An 8,979-nucleotide genomic window follows, 5' to 3' on the forward strand; every position below is an offset into this window, starting at 1 on the left:
CCATTCTTTTGTACATTCCTTTCATTGTCTTTATCATCTATATTTTAATTTTCCCTTCTGTCAAGTCCTTTAATTCTTTATGGGTGGAGTCTTCTCCAGTAGCTGCCTCAAGGTCCCTTTGGGGATTTTCTGTTTTGGTTTTTCATGTTGCCCAAATTTTTCTGTTGGTTTGTCCTCATGCATTCTTTCTTCTTGTTCACCTCCTTGTCCTCCTTTTTCCTTCTCATTGCCTCCTTTGCTTCAAATTACCTGAGTCTTGAAGTGCCCTCAGCCTAAGCAAAGCCAAACTCTTCCTCAGGGCCAAATGACAGAAGTCCTTTCTCTTGATGACAATATGTTGCTTGGACACCAGGTGGTGCAGTGGTTTCTTTGGGAGACAGAGAGCACAGCCAGCAACCTCTACAGTCCTTATACCAAACTTAGTTGCCTTCAGTGATCATCTGACTCTTTCCTCAGCATTCAGACCCTGCCAGGTTGGAATCTTAAACCTCACAAGAATCCTTGAGGAAAAGGTCTCATAGTGCCCCCTGATTCTAGTTCCTGTGTGGTGCAGGATTCCCTCAGCCTGTCCCAAGAGTGGAGTTCTGATCCTGGCAGGTGGAATTAATACAGCTGTGCTTTAGGCCCCTGCTAAGACCTTCTCATGATCTTCCCACAGGGCAGCCCCTTGGCCATGGAGACCGTCTGAGTATGGCTGCCTCACAGCCATCAAAGCTATGACAAATCTAGTGTAAGTGGCATTCAAATCTAGTTGCTGTATATGTTCCAGTCTTCCCACTCTTCCAAGAATTCTACTTAACATGCAGCCTCCCTTCAAAACTGAAAACTCCAGAAAGGCTTCTTTCCATTCCGGACCTCTGTGGGGGGCCAACCAATCTCAGCTGGTCACAATCACTTGCCTAATTCATCAAATTATGGATCATACACTGTGTCTAGCTCACCACCTCCTCACTGTGCTCCCTGAGCTATGACTCTGGGTAAGGTCTCTGCATCAGGTACACCTGGGTTCTTTCTTTCTCCCCAGTTGTTGTAGGAGGGCTCACCTGTATGATCCCTCTGGTCTGCCATCTTTCTCTGCTTTCTCTGTGGGTTATCCAGACTCAAATATTATTGCAAACAAATTAGTTGACAAATATTTGATGAGTGCTCTAGAATTTCTATATGGAGCCAACGTAGAGGAAATAGTAGTCTTGATGAGAAGGAAAAGCAGAAGTTGGGTGGTACTTTACATAAGATTGAGAAAATACCATCGATTGATGAAGAAGTGGTGGACAGCTGTAGAAGACCTCAAAAGACCTAGCTATGCCTGTTGCTTACCTAGAATAGGTCTTGGTAGGTTACAGGCATTTAATCAAATATAGATGTTATTATCAGGCTATGATATATGACCTTTCCTTGATTTGGAAATGTTGTGCTGATAGTATATGGATAGTGTTTGTGTCCATAATGATATGTAATCATTATTACCATCTGATGTTGTAATGCCTGAAACAGGAATCTTGTCGTCCAAGGCATAATTTATTATTTTTTTTCGTAATGTCTCTCTTATTGGTATATAGGTCCTTATGAATTACTGTTAAGCCCTGGAATCAGGATTCAGAATGAGATGGGGAGGCCAACTCACAGCCTGGATGAGTGATGACTTCAGGGAAGGGCAGACTCCCCACCCTGAGCACTCAGAAGGGCCAATGCTATTCTCATGGAGTACAAACACTCTAGTTTGGGAGGAACTTGCTGTATGATGGTAGTGGAGAAATTAACAAGTTCATCCTACAGAACAGGATGGACTCTGCCAGCTCTGCCAGTATCCATACAGAAGCTGAGTGTCTTAAAAAATTCATAGCAGACTCTCCAGTGTGAACAGCTGTGGGGGTTAAGGGACATAGTGGCCAGGAATCCCTGTGAAATTCAGGTGTTCATCCGGTGTGATGGATGCTTTGTGTCTGACATTTAAGTTTGCTCTGCCTGGGTCAGAATGCTGTTCACTGTTTTGTCTCTGAATGAAAAGCCACAAACATATAAACAGGCTTGATCCAGTGGAGACTTCAAATCAAGGCATTAAATTAATAATTTTTAATAAAGAATAATATCCAAGTCATTCCAGTATATCAATATTTTTCTCCAAATTAAGCTTATTTTATATTTTCTAATTATGGAAGATTAAACACCCACACACTCCCATAATCCTACTTACCCAGAAAAAAATAGGGTACATTTTTCCAGATATTTCCTAAGAATTTATATAAATACATGTTTTAAATATTTATATGGTTTGTAAAAATATTTACACTCTCAATGTCAATAGACACATATTGTAGCTATCATTTACCCTGAGTAAATCAAACTTATATAAATCTTACATGAAAATTTAGAAAAACATTAAAATTACATAAAACTTTGTCTGCAGTTACATTATCTTTGACACATAGATTTAATAAACAGTACTTTGTAATATCCTAATTCATTCTTAAACTCTATTTCATATTTTTTAATTTTATTTTTTAATGAACAAGTAATAATTATACATATTCATGGGGTATATATTCAAGTGATGTTTTCATACATATAGTTGGCATATTAATCATCTCAAACATTTACTTTTTGTGTGTGTTGGTAACATTCAATGTCCTCTTTCTAGCTGTTTGAAATGATATATTACTGTTAGCTATAGTCCCTCTATAGTGATACAAAATACTAGAACTTATTTCTCCTACCTAGCTGTAATTTTGTATCCTTTAATAAATCCCTTCTTTCCTTCTCTTCCCTCTAGCTTTCCAAGCCTCTAGTATCCTTTGTTCTAGTTTTTACTTTCATGAAATTAACTTTTTTTAGTTTTCACATGAATTGGAACATGTAGCATTTAGCTTTTTGTTTCTGGATTCTTTCACTCAACATAATGTCCTCCAGTTCCATACATGTTGCTGCAATTGACAGAATTTCAGTATTTTTTGTGGCAATATAGTATTCTATTGTGTACATGTACCACATTTTCTTTATCAACTTATCTATTGTTGGACACCTACATTGATTCCATATTTTGGCTACTGTGAATAGTGCTGCGATAAACATGAAAGTTCATACATCTCTTTGATACAAAATTTTCTTTCTTTTGGATAAAGTCTTAATAATTGGATTGCTGGATCACATAGTAATTCTATTTGTAGCTTTTGAGGAACCTCTATAGTCTTTTCACAATGGCTGTACTAGTTTACATTCCCATCAAAAATGTCTAAGAGTTCTCTTTTCTCCACATTCTTACCAGATTTTTTCTTTTCTGTTTTTGTCTTTCTGGTAACAACTATTCTAACTGGGGTGAGACTTCATTGTGGTTTAAATTTGCATTTCCCTGATGATTAGTGATGTTGGGCATTTTTTTTCATATACCCATTGGCCATTTGTATGTCTTCTTTTGAGAGATGTCTGTTCATATCATTTGCCCATTTTTAAACTGGATTGTTTGGTTTTGTGCTGTTGAGATTTTTTAGTTTCTTGTACATTCTATATATTAATTCCCTGTCAGATAAATATTTTTCAAATATTTTCTACCATTTAGTAGGTTACCGTTTTACTCTGTCATCTTTGCTGTTTGGAAGCTTTTAGTTTGATTTAATCCCATTTGTTTACTCTTTGCTTTTGTTGCTTGTGGTTTTGAGGTCTTTTCTCAGACCAATGTCCTGAAGGGAGACAGGTGGGGGTCTAGTTTCATTCTTCTGGATATAGCTATCCAGTTTTCTGAGCACCATTTATCAAAGAGACTGTCCTTCTCTCAATGAATATTTTTGGCAACTTTGTCCAAATCAATTGGCTGTAGATCTGTGGATTAATTTCTGGGCTCTCTATTCTGTTCCCTTACTTTATGTGTCTGTTTTTAAGCCAGTACTATGCTTTTTGGTTACTTCAGCTTTGTAGTACACTTTGAAATCTGGTGGCATGATACCTCTACTTTTGTTCTTTTTGTTCAAGATTGCTTTGACTATTCATGATCATTGTGGTTCCATACAAATTTTTGGATTGTTTTTCCCACTTCTGTGAAGAATGTCATTGGCATTTTGATAAGAATCGAATTGAAGCTGTATAGTGTTTTTGGTATTGTCCTTTCTTTCAGAAATATTAATTCTTCCCATCCATGAGCATGGGATGCTTTTCCATTTTTTTTTATCCTCTTCAGTTTCTTTCACCAATGTTTCATAGTTTCCTTTGTAGAGGTCTTTTGCATCATCTTTAAATTTATTCCCAGGTATTTTTTGCTTTTCTGGTAGCTTTTGCAAGTGAAATTGTCTTCCTCAGCTCATTTGTTATTTGTATATAGAAATGCCACTAATTTTTTTATATTAGTTCCATACTCTGCAATTTTGCCAAATTTGTTTATCAGTTTTACCTGATAAATAGTTTCTTGGTAGAGTCCTTATGTTTTCCTATATAACCCTGATATCAAAACAAGAATGCAACAAAAAAAGCAAACCATAAGCCAGTATTCCTGATAAACACAGATACAAAAACCCTCAACAAAGTACCAACAAACTGAATCCAACAACATGTCAAAAAGACAATACACCATAATCAAGTGAGATTTATCCTAGAAATGCAAGAGTGATTCAAAATATGCAAATCAATAAATGTGTTACATCACATCAAGAAAATGGAGGGCAAAAGCCATATGATCATCTTAATACAAAAAGCTTTTGATAAAATTCAACAAATGCTTTATAATAATAATTCTTGATAAATTATGTATAGAAGGAAAATACCTCACTACAGTAAAGACCATATATGACAAACCTACAATTAACATCTTACTGAATAGGGAAAACCTGAAAGCTTTCCTCTAAGGGCTAAAATAAGACAAGGATGCCCACTCTCACCACCTGTATTCAACATAGTACTGGAAGGTCTAGCCAGAGTAATTAGGTAAGAGAAAGAAATAAAGGCCATCCAAATTTGAAAGGAAAGGAAGAAGTTAAATCACCCCTATTAGCAGATGTATAATTAAACTCTCTTTCATATTTTCAGTCTCTTTATCTCTCTTGGCTGTGTTCTGAATAATTTTCTTCCTTAGTGTTCACTAATTCTCTTTTACTCTGTATCTAGCTAGTTGTTTAACCCATCTATTGAGATTTTATTTTTAATGATCATAATTTGACATTTTAAGAGTTCCATTTTTCCAAACCCGTCTTACCTTCTCTTATATTTTCTATTTGTTCTTTGTGTCTTTAATCATCAAAACATTGTTTTTGACATCTCTGTTGGAGGGTGTTTGTTGTCATGGTTTCTGAGATCTACTTCTACTATTCTTGCTCATAGTGGATTTTTTTCACTATTTAGTGAGTTTTATAATTCTGGACTCCCAAACTTTGAGCTCATCTTCTATGGGTCCTCACTGCAGATCCTAGTATAAGAATATGCCCTGTCAGAGAGATTTTCTGATGGCTTCTGCCAGGCATATAATGGATATTGCCAGCACAAAAACATGTTTTATGTTAATTTATTGATATCAAAATTGTAGTGTAAATCTGAATGCAAAACTCATGAGTTCAGGAATATGGTTATGATTTCTCAGAGTATTTTAATTTTTTTCTTTATCTAGAGCCTAGATAGAAAAGATTCATTGTCATATCTCTATGCCTTTGGGTGGATTTTTCTAGTCTAACTTCTCGCCTCTTGATGGCCTAAGTCCTTATCTTAGGTGTTACCCATGTAGGAACAAAAATGAAACAAAGAGGCAAAAGCCTCTGTTACTGAGACCAGAAAACACCGGTAGGTCCTCTAGAGTTTCAACTCAGATATTCTAGCTTAAAATTTCAGGTTTCTCTTCATTTTTTTCCCCCTGGGAATTTCCCAAACTTTCTTACAGGCACAGCCCTACATTTATAATAAAAGATTCTTATCAGTTTCTTTAGCTACTTTGCAGTGAAAGGGTTTCTGGTTATTTTGACCATAAAGTTGTCAGAAACTAAAATTCCTAAGTATTTCTTTAGTGTAAATTCTGAAAGATGGAACTGAGAGTTTAATTATTCTGATTTATGAGCACATCCATTATAATTTGGTAAATTAAGTACAATATCCATATTGAAAGAAGTTTGTCCCCTTTGGAATATCTTAAAAGTGTAATTCAAGAGCATGAAAATGATGAACTCATAACAGCTATTAAGTAATTTCTTAACCCTTTGGTTAATTAAATCTGTTTTCAAAGTTATTGCTCTCATTTTAAGCTTTTCCCCTTTAATAAAACATCTGTATAAAGTGAACTTTGGAAATATAAATTTAAAGTCCTAAAAATGCCCAAGGAATAATGACAAACAAGAATTTTAAAAATTGCATACCCCTAAATTCTTCCTTCTACAAGGTGAGGACCTACCATATATAAATTCTATTTTCACTTTGCTCACATATATTCATGTTGACAGCAGACAGTAAAAATGAAGAAAGGCATTACATGGGGATGTGGCAGGAATACATTACTGTGCATGCTGTTGTTTTAAGTGGCTACCTCTTCTAGTCCTTAAACTGTCACTGAAGAGTAGCTTTGAACAAGCTGCAAAACCTCAAAAGGTCATAACCCAGGAGGGGAGAGAATCTCAGAACGTGCACCAGGGAAGATGCAGATGGATAAACAAGTCATAAAGTGCACTAAATTCTCTCTTTTCTAGCATTTCCCTGAAGAGTTGACTCCAGGCTATTACTCTGTGTAAGTGAAATTAAAAGAACCAATCCCCAGTTGGCTTACTTTCGCCATCACTAATGAAACCCAGGAGGGTCTTAAAGTGAGGTGTGACAATTTGAGAGGCAGAATGAAGATCACAGAGGTGAGAAACCTATCACCTCTCTTTTCATATCCTGAGGAGCATATGGGCCAGACGTAGCATGCCCAGGGATCAGGTGCCGAGGACAGCAGATGGATATCCACTGCTCCAAAGCACCCTCCTCCAACCCAGGCCAGCCATTTCAACAGCACCTTAGCTGAGAGTATTCACATTTTACAGTCACCTTGCACACTGGGAACAGAAGTACATGCATCCATAGGTGATAAGAATCAGAGATGGGGAAGGGGGATTCTGGGAAGATGGCCGACTGGTAGCAACCCTGGTCAGAGGCTTCTGAGCAAAGGAAGAAAAACTGGTTGGAATCAGAATCTATGAAGCCAGAGATGGGGAGCTGAGCCCAGAAAGAAGTTCGGCAAGCTGTAAATCCAAGGAAGATCATTTAAGAACATAAAACACAGGTACAAAGTGGGCCCCAGAACTGCTTGCTAGAGCCTCCCGCCTCCCGCAGGTGGCGGGTGGCCGCAGAAAAGCCCCCTGCACCGGGAAAGCACAGAACGACTTGGTAGAGCCTTGCACACCCCCATGGGTGGCAGCGGACGAGTCCCTCACTCTGGGAGGACCCAGAACTGCTTGCTAGAGCCATGCACCCCACGGGCGGCAGAGTAGATCCCTGCTCCAGGGCTCTGGGCAGGTGCAAAACTGCTTGCCAGAGCCGCACACATCCTGCTGGTGGCAGGTGGCAGGAAAGGACTTCCCCTGCTCCGGGCAGGCACAGAATCACTTGCTAGAGCCCTGAGCAACCCCACAGGGGGCAGCGGATGAGTCCCCCACTCTGGGAGGGCCCAGAACTGCTTGCTAGAGCCATGTACCCCACAGGCAGCTGAGGAGATCCCTGCTCCAGGGCTCTGGGTGGGCCCAGAACTGCTTGCTAGTGCCACGGGTGTCCCGTGGGCAGTGGTGGAGGAGTCCTCCTTTCCAGGCAGACCACAAACAGCCTTCTAGAGACATGCACACCCCACGGGGGCCAGCAGAGGAGTTCCCCGCTCCAGCTGGGTGGGCCCAGAATTGCTTGCTAGAGCCACGTGCACCCTACAGGAGGCGGTGGAGGAGTCTAGCACTGTGGGCGGGTCAAGAACTGTTTGTTAGAGCCACGTGTGTCCCACAGATGGAGGTGGAGGAGTTACCCACTCTGGGCTCCCAGGCTGGGAGGGAATAGATCGGCTTGCTAGTGCCGCACACGTCCAACAGGCCACAGTGAAGGATTCCTTCACTCCCCACAGCTACTCTGGTAGGGCCGAACTAAGACTGATCTGGTTGCTTGCATACCCTACATTACCGCTGCCATTCCCCCACCCCCTGGCTGCTCCAGGGTGCTGAACTGGGACTGATCCAGTTACTGCCGGTCTCCTGCCCCCTGGTTGCCCCAATAGGCTGAATGAGGTATAATCCAGCCACACACACTCCCGTGCAGCTGCTGCCATTCCACTGCATCCCAGTTGCCCCAGCACCCAAGAACTGGGAGTAGACAACAGACACGCTCTGCCTCTCTCTCTGGGCAACCAAAAGAAGCCACCAACTGAACAGTTCTGATAAGGCCTCCAAACAAGGTAAACTCAGAATGGGGTGGAATCAGCAGAAAAACTCTGGCAACTCGAATAACCAGAATAGATCAACTCCCCCAAGGAAAAATGGGGCAGACGTAATTGAAGATCCCATCCACAAGCAAATGGCTGAAATGCCAGAAATTGAGTTTAGAACGTGGATAGCAAGTAAGACTAACAGAATGGAAGAAAGGAAGGAAGTAGAAGTTCAAGAAATGAGTAAAAAGATCTCTCAAGAAATTGTTCAAAACATTTCTCAAGAAATTATTCAAAAGATATCTCAAGAAATCAACAATTTCAAAGATAAAATGATCAAAGATTTTGAAAGACTGAGACAAGAGGTTGCAGCCCTCAAGGATCTGAAAGACACAGTGGAATCCCTCTGTACAGAGTGGAACATGCAGAAGAAAGGATCTCTGATTCTGAAGACAAAGATTTTGAAGAAGCCCAGGAACACAAAGATCAAAAGAAATGGAGAGTAAAAACGGATCTCACTCTCAGGGAGCTCTTGGATAATTCGAAGAAAACTAATATTCACCTTATAGGAATCCCTGAAGGTGATGAAGTTGCTTCACAAAACACTGAGGCTCTTCTTCATGAAATTATGAAAGAGAACT

This window comes from Otolemur garnettii, unplaced genomic scaffold (assembly GCF_000181295.1).
Source record: "Otolemur garnettii isolate 467f Iridium unplaced genomic scaffold, OtoGar3 scaffold00025, whole genome shotgun sequence".
NCBI classification, from domain to species: Eukaryota; Metazoa; Chordata; class Mammalia; order Primates; family Galagidae; genus Otolemur; species Otolemur garnettii.